The sequence below is a fragment of the Sminthopsis crassicaudata genome, chromosome 5 (genome assembly GCF_048593235.1).
Source record: "Sminthopsis crassicaudata isolate SCR6 chromosome 5, ASM4859323v1, whole genome shotgun sequence".
Taxonomy (NCBI): Eukaryota; Metazoa; Chordata; class Mammalia; order Dasyuromorphia; family Dasyuridae; genus Sminthopsis; species Sminthopsis crassicaudata.
The window spans coordinates 273,392,129-273,405,418 of NC_133621.1; the positions used below are offsets into that span (position 1 = coordinate 273,392,129).

General features: G+C 34.0%; 1 pseudogene; it reads left to right on the forward strand.

Annotated features, from left to right (window-relative positions):
* The first annotated feature begins 8,394 nt into the window (after positions 1 to 8,394).
* Positions 8,395 to 13,290, forward strand: part of LOC141543995 (protein O-mannosyl-transferase TMTC3-like) — a 57,738-nt pseudogene continuing 52,842 nt past the window's right edge.

The window sequence follows — 13,290 nt, forward strand, 5'->3', positions numbered from 1 at the left end:
GAGAAAGATTTTTATGGAATAAAGAGCCTAGCTAGGGAGGGGAAAGCTGGTCTCAGCCTGCATTCTGCAGAATTTAAATTACCCTATTGGTGGTGTTATTGATGGAGTGGGCAGAAAGGAGGAGGGATTCCAGCAGTTCAATGGGGGGAAAATATATCACTTTTAATTGAAAGAGTAAAGCATATTCTAAGGCTATAGAGGATAATGGTCTCATTCAACTCTGGGCTGATGAGATCCTGTCCAGAGAATTGGGTTTATTTAAGGATGCCACATTGTAGAAGGGACATTGATGAATTCAGAGACAAAAGATACAGATAAGATAAAGAAGTCTAAAGGAAGCTATGATGACTATTTTCAAATATCCCCACACAGATACTTTGATTCTCTATATTAATTTATATCATTGTTGCAAGTTTTCTTTAGAAGAGATAATCAAAATCCGCTTTGTTTTTAAGTCACATATAATATAGAGTAGAAAATAGAAGTAATTTGTTTTACTGACCTCAGTTCAACCCCCAAACCATATGGAAATTTCTGCAAAAAGAAACAGTACTGGTTATTATCTAACTGGCCTTTGCCTTTCACCCCTGCTTCTTTATCAACTCCCTTCTCTACATTCTATTCCTGAGGTGAAATGTATTCTCTGCACTGCTAGCTCACATTAATTTCTTCTTTCAGCTCTAGGATCACTGAATTTGAAAATATAGAAATGATGCATTCGCACCCTGATGACAATTTGCTGCTGCTTTACCTCCTCCTTCTCCCTTCCTCCATCCATGTCTCTATTCCCTTTCCTCTTATCCCTTGTCTTCTCTCTCCCCTTTCCTCTTTCTTTTTTTTCCTTCTTCCCCCTCCCCTTTTCTTTTCCCCTTTGCCCCTCCTCTTTCTTCTCCTCCTTCTCCTTTTCCTTCTCCTATTCCCCCTTTCCCTTCCCTCCTTGTGCTTTTTTCCCTTTCCACCTTCTTTGCAAACAACCAAAATATCAGCTCATCCTGTAGGTCTTTTGGTCTCAGTAGGGACTATTTGTGATCCACTGTGTAAATCCAGTCAATATGTTGTTGATTATACCTGTGACATGCCTTGTCAAAATCTCTTTAAGAGATATACCCTTCCCATTACAAGTGTCATAACTGATGATATGCTATAAAACTTCAATGCTGTCTCAAAATTGCATATGATGTTCTATAACATTTTCTATCTTTTAGTACCATGATCTATTACTCTGAATACATTTGGACAATGGTTTGGCTACTTAGAAATCCCCTTCAACAAGTTACAGACTCCATTATTATATACTTATTATATTTTAACTAACTTGTAGAAAGAAAATTTGTCATAAATTATACAATAGATATACTTCTTATTGGAGAAAAGTTCCAAGGTATATGAAGAATAAATAAGTACATTTAGGTTGTTAATACTCCAAATATAGAGGCAAATCAATAATTAACATCTTATGACTTACATATATTTGACTAAAATCTAGTATGAAATCTGTGGAAGTTGAAAAACATTTTCATGATTTTTTATTGATTTTCATAATGAAAATAGAGTAGAAGAAAATGGAAAAATATATATATTTTTAATAATTCTTATTGGTGATACTAATAGCTCCCACATACCTATATCTTATGGTTCATATAGCCTTTACACATTTTATTTCAATTTTTACAGAATTTTACAACAAATAGGCATTTTAAATACATTTTTCTCACTTTCAAGGTTTGAACCCAGTTCTTTGGATATCAAATTTAATAAAGTCATTCTTTTGAAGTTTCTCCTTGGTTTTCCTACCTATAGGAAGTATCTGTATTGTATGCCCTTTTCTCTAGCTGTTTTTGAGAAGATATATATTATAACTATATCTGATTGAGTCTATATATGTTGTCTTCCCTTTGCTTCCCAAGCCAGAACTTACTTTAGTTCCAGTTAATGAAAATATTGAATCTTGTAAATTGGTCATATACATTAGTTGGATGCTTACAGCATGACTTAGCTAGTCTAGAACCAATGGGCATAGTTTGCATAAATGTAACTTCAAATACTCTGAATATGTGAGACAACTTCAAGGAAGTCATTATTTGTACTAACCAAGAGTTATCTGTATACCCACAATTCTACTAAAGAAGCAATAGGAAGGTTCAAACTCCTACTTCCCTCTTTCTTGCCCCCTTCATATTCCTTTTCTTTTATGGCTTCCATTCATAAGGACTCTTCAAAAAACTTCAAGGTAAAGTAGAGTAAGGGAATGGTGGAAGAGTTCTTTTCCAAAGTCAGTAGATGACTGATTCAAAACATCAAGATGAATGAGTCCAGATAACCTTGTAAATTTCAGGAAAGTCTGGAAACTTTGGAAGTCCACTAAAGCTGGATTAAAGTATTTACTGAAGTGGTCAATTGTAGTAATAGTAGCAGGCTAAACAAAAGGAAAAGTTGGCCCTTGAAAAAGAGAGGCCATTGAAGAAGACCTCCCTTTGAAACAAACACACACACACACACACACACACACACACACACACACACACACACACACCTTGTTTGCACCTTGTTCTTGAAAAATGTGAAATTGTTTATTAGAATTGTCAAACTGACAATGCTTGTTTTAAGCCTCCTGGAAGATATTTACAAATAACAACTTGGCTACAAGTTGAATTTACAAATCCTATTTTAGTTATTCTCTTAATGTACACTATAATTCCCTTATACTCATCATTGCTTTCTAACTGGGAAGAAAATGAATGTTCCTATTATCTTGTGCATGGGACAGCATTTTTACATTTTTCCTCTTTGGGGAAACTTTAGATTCCCAAAAGTAACACTATTATAAATAGCCATTTTCTCTCTGAAGCAGTATAAGGATGGGTAGAAGGGAGGGATAGGAGCCAAAGAATATTCTAATAGTTTTCACTTTCGTAGTTTTTCTCTACTATGTGAATGTCAAGCATCTCCCAAAATTGAACCTTGGGGAAAGGGTGAAGGCAGGTAAAGGACAAAAATTAATGGAGGTTGAGATTCTTTGTGGCTTCTACCAAGGGGCATGTAGCTAGCTAGACATTGCTACATGTGGGGACTTTACCATAATTTTGGAGTTCTTTGCATTTGTAGGGTAACTAGGGGGCACAGTGGATTGAGTGCAAGACAGGGAGTGAAAAAGACCTTATTCCAAGTCCAGCCTCAGATACTTACTAGATATATGATCCTGAACAAGTTAGTTACCTTCTGCTAGCCTCAGTTTCCTCTTCTGTAAAATCAAGATAATATTAGCATCCACTTCCCAGCATTGTTATGAGGATCAAATGAGATGACATTTACAAAGTGCTTAGTATAGGATCTGGCATGTAGTGAGTACTATATAAATATTAGTTATGATGACAGTAATGATAATTATTGGAGGGATTCTCCATAGAGGATTCTTGTAAATTGGGGGGGGGGGGGGCTTCCTATATGGAGAGTCTAGCATAGGCTCAACTAGCTAGATTTCTTCCAGAGCCTCTAGATTTCCTTTGACTTCCTTGTGTATTTTTTTTCCTTTAGCACTGACCTTGAAAATATTGTAAGAGGTGATGGTTATTGTCCTTCACTTTTGAAGAGGACCATAATGACATTTCTATGTTAGTGACATATTAATGTGTTCTGCGGTGGTTGATCAGACCAATATGAGCTTGGAATGCTCTGACTGAGATTGGATACATACAATTAGTCCCTATGAACATTTGGAATAGCTTCTTTGATTTTCACATTTCCTGCTTCTTCTAAGCTAATTTAATTCTGCTTTGCTCATGGAGCACAGCACTTTTCTTTGATGGGCCTACACCATGGTGGCCCAGTGTCAGTCAGTGTTTCCCATGTCAAACTATCAATTCTAAAGAGAAACCTTGAGAGTGTCTCTGTATTGCTTGTTCTGACCACTTTATGAGTGTTTGCCCTGTATGAGTTCTCCATAAAGTAGTCTTTTTGGCAAGCATACATAAGGCATTTGGAACAATGTGGTCAGCCCAATAGAGTTGCGTTCTTTGCAATAGAGTTTGAAGTTTAGTTAGAGAAAGAACCTCAGTGCTGGTATCTTATCCCACTAGCTGTGATCTTCAGAATCTCCTCAGAATTCAAGTGGAAGTGATTCCATTTTCTGTTATGGTCCAAGTTTTACAGGCATACAACAATGAGATCAGCACAACTATTCTGTAGTCTAATACTTCTCCTCTCCAGTGCTTTACCTCAAAGCCTCCCAAATACTGAGTTAGCTCTGGCAAAGTGAGTGTCAAACTCATAATGTGTACATTTCTGAAAGTATACTGCCAAGGTAAGTAAACTTATTCACAGCATATGAAACTTCTCCATTTGCTGGAACAGTAATTCCACATATGGATGGTTTGGTGTTGACTCATGGAGCACCTGAAATTTCTAGGTATTGTTAAGTCAAAATTAGTAGAAGCAGCAGAGAATCAATCCATATTTTGTTGCATCTGAGCTTCCCAAACTATGAGTACACAATCATCTGCAAACAAACAAACAACAAAAAAGAAGTAAATGCTTTCATTATTATGATTTTCATCTAATGTGATATGAGAAGCATTAGTCAACAATTTCAGGAATACTGAGTAGTGTTATTGACAATTATAGAGATTTAAATCCAGCCTCAAATTTTTTTCTAAATGTGTGAATGGATTATATGAGATTTACATATGTAAAGTACTTTAAGACCTCTATAAGTGCTAAATATTGTTATAAGGCGATTATAACTACAGCAGGAGGTATGAATTGGGACCAAAGGGAATAGTTTACACTGGGAGAGAAGAGACAAAAATTGAAAATGAAAAAGTCAGCAGAGACAGAGAGACTAAAAATCAGAAAATTCTACTGACTGTTAAATTGTCTTATGCCTTGTGAAGAACAGCACTGAGAAAACTGAATATTAGCTTCCTAAAGGATCTAAAACAATGAATTCTAGTCTAACCATTCTATAATTCTCTAATTGAGAAATCAAGTTTTCAAGCCCAATGTGGTTATATTGGCAAACCTGTTTGGCCCAAGTTGTTGATATTTGGAGCCTTAGCTAAACTGTACTTCACTAGCTGCTAGATGTTATGATGAATGGATGGAGAAGATCATTGACTGACTGGACTTCTGTGGAGCTAGGAAAAGGTAAGGAAGTTCATTTTATGATGCTGGAGAAACTGAAGCAAGATAGAGATTAGAGAGTTTTAATATTTTATTTATTGGAGAGTTTAATTGATTGACTGGACAGGACTCTTGTCTCAAAGTATTCAGTAGTGAATGTGAAATCTCAATGGCATATATACACAAATGGGTCAGCTACAGGGGTAGATCAAGACAAGGGCAGAGTCAGAACATTGAGTGTGGAAACGGGCTATCAATCTGGTTCTGACAGGGTGGTGGGAGACATGGGACATTCTGGTAAATTGGGATAAAGAACAATTAAAGGATAAGGGTTAGGACCATAAATTCTTGATCACAGAAGGAGTTAGGGGCCAGGAAGTCTGAACTCCCTTTTATTTGTTTATAATTGACAATTTATAACCTTAGAGTAAGTGGTCCTCAGTTTTAATGAACTAGTGGAGGGGAGAGGGGGATGGGGAAGGTTGCAAGTAAGGGGATTGAGGCAGAACAGTTAAGGAAACTGAGACAGAAAAAAATTAGGGAAACGGAGGCAGAACTAATTAGGGAAACTCATCACAATTAGGGAAATTTGAGTCAGGACAATTAGAACTGTGGCACAACAATTTTCTTCTAGGCAAAATAGTACCAACCTTGGGGAAACTTTTTAAATTCAACACCTTTCTCAGTGTCTCTCAAGGATTTGAATTCTTGTTCTTGTTTCATTCTCCCCACACAGAGCAGATTTTGTAGTTCTGCAGATGTTTGAGAGAATAAGGATCTTGTCTTGATTTTATAATATTATTATCCTGTGCTTTCTCTATTAAAAGCAAAAGCTACAGTGAATGAACAACTTCAAGATATGTTGTGGGTTTTTTGTTTTTCTGATTTTTGTTTGCCTACAACTTTTAAGTGGAAAAAAGTTGTTGCTATAACATTTTACACTAAAATGGCTGTTAGATCTGAGCAAGATAAAATAAGAATGAGGCAGCTTTTTAAAAAATATCTAATAAATAATTATAAGGTGATGATTTTTTATTTAGTAAAAGTAACTCATAAAAAACCGATCTAGGCATGACCTATTTTTTATTCAAAGAAACAGTTATATTAGTGAAATCATAGTTTTGCCACAAATTTCTTTTCTTGAAAATTATTTACTCATGGCAGAAACTAGGCATGGACCCCCTTTAACACCACATACTAAGATAAGATCAAAATGGGTACAAGATTTAGGCATAAATAATGAAATCATAAATAAATTGGAGGAACATGGGATGGTTTACCTCTTGGACTTGTGGAGGAGGAAGGAGTTTGTGTCCAATGGAGAACTAGAGATCATTATTGATCACAAAATAGAAATTTTTTATTATACCAAATTAAAAAGTTTCTGCACAAACAAAACTAATGCAAACAAGATTAGAAGGGAAGTAACAGATTGGGAAAACATTTTTACAGTTAAAGGTTCTGATAAAGGCCTCATCTCCAAAATATACAGAGAATTTAATTTATAAGAAATCAAGCCATTCTCCAATTGATAAATGGTCAAATGATATGAACAGACAATTTTCAGATGACGAAATTGAAACTATTTCCAGTCATATGAAAGAGTGTTCCAAATCACTATTGATCAAAGAAATGCAAATTAAGACAACTCTGAGATATCATTACACACCTGTCAGATTGGCTAAGATGACAGGAACAAAAAATGATGAATGTTGGAGGGACTGTGAGAAAACTGGGACACTGATGCATTGTTGATGGAGTTGTGAAAGAATCCAACCATTCTGGAGAGCAATCTGGAATTATGCCCAAAAAGTTTTCAAAATGTTCATACCCTTTGATCCAGCAGTGTTACTACTGGGCTTATATCCCAAAGAGATTTTAAAGAAGGGAAAGGGACCACCATGTGCAAGAATGTTTGTGGCAGCCCTCTTTGTAGTAGCCAGAAACTGGAAACAGAGTGGATGCCCATCAATTGGAGAATGGCTGAATAAATAAATTGTGGTATATGAATATTATGGAATATTATTATGCTCAGTGTGCTGTAGTATGATGTAGTAGATGAATTTAAGGGAGTCTCAGGTACAGAAGACTCTAAGCTACAGACACAAGAGAAGATGCCAGATTCCAGACTCCATCTTTGACCAGCCATGTGGCAATTCCTGCCTCCTTCACTCCTACATTAAGACCAAGGACTCAGGCTGATAGTGAGATCCTCTAAATGGCTAGTCCGGATTTTACAGAGAACCATATCCAGTGGGGGAAGGGCAAACTAGGCCTTTACCTTCCCAAACCAGCAGATCATGAAAATAACTATATGTAGTTTTCAATCCTAAATTTCAGATTAACTACCAAAAATCCCAATCAAAAACCTTCAGAAACCTAAAGGTAAAGAGACTGGAATTCTACACCCAAAACCAAACTTTTCCAAAACCCAGCAAGTTCACAGATAGGGTTGAGTCCACCTCCCCTGTCTGTACAACCCCACCTGAGAGTTCCAGAGACAGGGAGAAGACAGTGATAGAAACCAGGTTAGCTCCATGCTCCCACCCTTTGGGGAGGTGGCCATTCCTTGTGTCTATTGTAGCCTCCATTTTGTCTGTATCCTCTTCCCTAAATAAATGTACCTTTTGCCAAAAAGACTGGCCACTGAATCCTTCATATTACCAAATTCCAACTTTTGGTGCCTATCATCATCTGATATTCATATAACCCAACATGCTGTTCCTTGCTCTTCCATCTTGTGTCTATCTGTCTTTATCCAACATCCCATCCATCTCTCTGTCCATCATCCCATTTCTCTCTCTGCCTAATATCCTAATTCACATCAATAATATTTAACAATTTTAGGTTTTGATATTATCCACAACTCCAAATAACTTAACTAGCAATTTTACAATTTTCATAAGTGATAGCCAAATGGACATAACATAGCCTACCACAAAAATGGATAGGAATATCATGTAATTTACAGTCAAATTTCCAATTTTAACATACCAATTGAAAAAGAAGTTACTTTAAAAATCAATAATTTATCTTGTGAGATTCTCACAATGTTGCATTCAAACTAGCAATCTTTCTTGTCCCTTGTTTTAAAACTACTTTAAAAAACTTTTAAGATTTACAATATAAGTAATATCTAAATAACTTTGGGCCAAATTCCATAAAACTTATACATATATCTAGAAGAGATGACAAAACTTTAAAGCATAGCTCATAATTTTTTACAAGTGATCTAATATACATTTTAGAAAGCAATGTATTTCATCTAATGAAGAGATGCAAACATGGGACCTCTTTAGGTAAGTTACCAGAGAACTTTGTTTTAATAACCATTTTTTAACTTCAAACCAAATACAGATTTAAACTTTTAGTAGCAATTCTATAATATTAATGCACAGATATTTCTAAAATCTTACTCCCAAATGCATCAACTGAAAGGAATTCTATCATATACCATTTAAATTTAAAATCACAATAAATTAGTCACATTTTTGGGAGAGAACTCCTCTTTCCCCTTAAAAACTCCATTCTTCTAGCCTACCCAAAATCTTTGAAATGGCAGTAAACTATTTGAGACCCAAGATGGAGAAAAGGTCCCTGAGAGCAAAATGGCAATGGTTCCTACCTTTCCCACTAAATCTTGTACTTTTTTCCTTATGAACTGCTGTACTGAAAAGGGGGAAAGATATTAAAGTATAAACTGGATTTCCCTAGATTTCCTCAAGCCATGGGGAGAATTTTTACAGAATTCAGAGTGCCCAGAAATCTGGGGAACATTGGGACCCATCTAGAGAGATACTGAGGCTGACTCCAGAGCATAGGCTTTTTGGGAAACCTATCATGATGAAATGTGATTTGGGGATCCCTTGACCTTGGGGCTTCTGTTCTAACGGGTCTGTGATCCTAGGTCTTCTGGCTTGGAATCTGTCTTAGGAAACAGCACACCCAATCTGTCTGATTCTGACCACTCCTTAGATAGCTTTTTGCCTCAGGAAATTCTAACATATCAAACTCCTGAGACAATAGTGAATAAGACCACTCTTCAATTGATTGCTGAGAGGCCTTTGGTACTTCTTCCCAATTCTCTTCATTGATTGAGAGGATTTTGAGGAAATTGGCTTCTGGAAAATGAAGTGATATTGGCTAAAATTATATTCTAATGCAGTAAGATTATTCATTTGTCTTTGTAGATAGAGTAATGGAAGAAATAATTAACGTATTTCAAAGATTTAATTTACACTATTGTATCTCATTTGAATCAAGAAGATGTGTTTCTAAAGAGTTGTGTAAAAGTTCATTGAAAAGAACCCTAAATTTATTTTTTAAAAAGGAAAGAATACTTTCTCATCTTGGATAATGATTACTAATTTTTTTTAATTCAAATTTTCTTAAGTGCAAAACACATCTGTGAATAGAATAATACACAATAAAACTTTTTTTTTTTGCTAGCTTTAGGTTTGGTTGCTTTATTAGTTGGCTTTGTGTTCAAGGAAAGATTTCTGTGTGTGTTAAAGTATTCAAAAAAGTAAGAAATTTGGCCCCAGCTGGGTAAAGATGTATTTTACCATTAAATATATATATTTTTAGACTGGAATAATTTGAACAAGTAGAAGTTATGTACTCTCGCCACAAGAGGGCACTCAAAGAATGTTAATAACATTTATGGCATTTTTTTTTTTTTTTTTTTTTTTTTCCCCCCCACGGAAAATCAAGTATTTGAAGCATGGCTTATTAACTAATTTTCTATTTTACCTTCTTTCTGTTCTAGGTAATAGGTGTTATAGGAAGAGCTTAACTTTTATCATCAGTCTTTTTTCTAACTGCATTTTTGTCATAGACAGAATCTAAAGAGCTAAATAATACCATAAGTAAATGTCTACATTTTCTGTTACTATAGAGAAGTAAAGAAAACTACTTTGTAAGGGGATACAAGAATTGGTTTTATACACATACTTCTTTTGGATTTATCATTAAAACACCAGAGGAATGCTATATTTTTCATGAAGAAAGCATATCTATATATATTTATTTTCTCAATATAAATTTATGATATGTAGAAATGTCCTCTGATTCAAATGCTTTTATTTATTCCCAGCTTTATTTTTTAATATCTTTATTTGGGGTAATTAATTTAACCTTTACTGCTTTCCTTTAACCATGAGACTGAAGTAATAACGGTGGCACATTTCTGATGAAGAGCATTAATGATTCTTCAAAAATCTGTTGTGGATATACAATTGAAGTGAACTAAAAATTAATTTTTATCCTTCATGTATTTGACATAAATTAAAATGTGTAAAGAAAAATTTACTTTGGGTTCACTTCGTGTACTTATTAACAACATGTTTTTATTTCAAACTGGCATTCCAATATTTAATGTCCAATATATTCAGAACATCGTAATATTTTTATAAATTATGTACTGGCAGAACACAAAATGATTTTTTGATTATAAGTTGCAGAATATGTCAAGCATTTGAAAAGCAATTTTGATGTTGTTTGTACTTTTGAATTAGCCATGACATTATTTCCATCTTGGTTTGGGTATAAAAGAATGACTTGTGTGTAAAATAAGTTTAGAACCATACAATTTTAGAGCAGGAAGGGATATTAAGACTAGAAAAACGATCTAGGTTATATTGTAACACATGTAAAATTTATGGGATTGCCTGTCATCGGGGGGAGGGAGTAGAGGGAGGGGGGGATAATTTGGAAAAATGAATATAAGGGATAATATAAAAAAATATATAATAAAAATAAAAATAAAAAAAGTCTAGAAAAATGATTCAGAATATAAAATTGTTATGGTTTTATTTCCTCTACTAAGTCCAACTCACATTCATACCAGTGAAATCACAGATGTTTGAAGGAAGTTTCATATTTCTAGAATTTTCAGTATAAATGTATTTAAGCTGATTTCATTTATAGATGAAGAAACTGAAGCCCAGAGTAGTAAAGTAATGTAACCAACATTAAATCATAGTGAGAACTCGACTAGGACCCAGATTTAACAACTATACTTTTTTTTTTTTTTTTTTTTTTTTTTTTTTTGTAATTCAAGCAAACAAATTAAAAATACTCAGTTTTTGCAGAATTACATAGAGTTTTAGCTATACAGTCTGCCCATATAACAATGAATGTGTCTAATGTCATGTGCACCATGTTAGTTAGAAAGTCTTTACATGCAATAAATAACTGGTTGATAAACTAGAGTAACCAAAGTAATTTTTTCCTGGCATTCTCTTGGATCCCTTTGGAATGCCATTCCTTCTTAGTGTTCTCCCTTTTGTTAAGTAACTTAGGTGTCATTATAGAAAGTGAACTTGTCATTCTTATTTCTTCTCCATCACTTGTTCCTGTGTTGTCTTGTTCACTGAAAATTGCTTCTGTCAAACAAATTTTGCTTTGTTTTAATACATTTTAATTTTTGTTTTCCCGTCAGTCATTTCTGGATATGTTCCTCATGTTATGCCATCATGAACCTTCCTTTTAGAGAGAACACTCCCTTCTTTCTAAGAGCTGATAATCATGCAACATTCTGTCCTCCTAGACCCTGCTCTGTAGAGACAGTATTAGCTTTTTAGTTCACTTCCTATTAATTGTCTTTTTTACCTTGCTGTAGTAATTATGTTTGTTCCTTTGGTTATTTCACTATATCTATTTGTCCTTCTCTATTCCAAAGTTTTGCTGAATACTTGCTCTTTGTCATTTCTCATTTCACAATGATTTTCCATTACATTAACTTAGCGCAGTTTGTTCAATCATTTATCAGTCAATGGACACTCATTCTGGTTCCACTTCTTTGTTACCAAAAAAGAAAAAAAAAAAAAAAGAAGTAGTATTTGGAATATTTTAGGACATATTAGATCTTTCTCTTACTGACCTCATTAGGATTTGTACCCAGCAGTGGAATCTTTTGGTCAAAAGCAGACATTTCTAAAATATCTTTTCTGATCTCTTCCATATATTTATCCATTTGTCAAGGCCTGCATGAGGTCCTTTCCTCCAATAAATCTGCTCAGCACTGCAACTTAATTTTCTTCACTGACACTGTTGGAGGAGAAAAGGTGTTCTTATTTTAGAGTTGTCCTGGGGCACTCAGAGGTTAAGTGATCAGCTATTTTTTATGGCAGTATTTGAATGAGCCCAGTCCTCTACTGCACCAAGCTCCTCTGCAATTTAGATTAGAAGTGTAATATAGTTAACATTCCTGGCCAAGTGAAAGTGAAGAATTCTCATTAAAATGAAATACATATTACATTTTAAACAAGAAGGTTTTGGGGACAGTTTGCTACATAGGGCTCAAAAATATTGTTGAGGACTTTTTCATTAATCAAAAATAGCAGTCAAATCTAATTTATTCTGATGCTATGATCAGATTATTTCATAAATTATTTTTGTTCCTTATAGTATGAACTTCAATTGGATTGATTGTGGTTCTAGAAGCTATTTACACCTTATGTAAAAAGCAATGGGTCACTGGCATGGGGATATGCTGTCTCTATGAAGTGTTTATAGCACAAGGAGTAAGTAGACAACTAAACTTTTGCATTGCTTCGTTTTTTTAACAGTTCATTTAAATTTTAAGTAATATTTAATAAATAGGATTCAACTTTTTTTGCTTTAGAGGCAAATTAATTTTAATTACTATTTTAAGAGAATATTAACATGGCTTAATATTTTAAAATAGGAACTACTACCCTCTTCTTTACCAATTCTGAAAATTTGTTAATATAATTGTTAAAATCAATTTCAAACCAGAAGCTTATTATATAAAATATATTTTTTGGCCTTTATTATTTTGTTTTACATTTTCAGATTTCATCTCTCTCATATTTTAAAATTTCTGCTTTTTTCTCATATTTGCAAATTTGTTATAGTTTATATCTGTCTGATTTTGTGTTTAGCCTAGTGTTTAATGTTTTAAGTTTGTTAATGAACTAAGCTATTTAGCACTTTTCTCCTCACCAGTATACTTTACTATTATTATACAATATTACTATGCAGATTCTTTGTGGAAAGGGCAGTATTCCTTTTTCTCTGTTGCAGATACTGACAAAATTTATTGTCTTGATATTCAGCATACTTTTGCTTGTTGTGATTAGGTCCAGATTATTCAATCTCAGCTTCCAATATTTACAAGATAAAAAAACATACTAACAAGTTTATGCT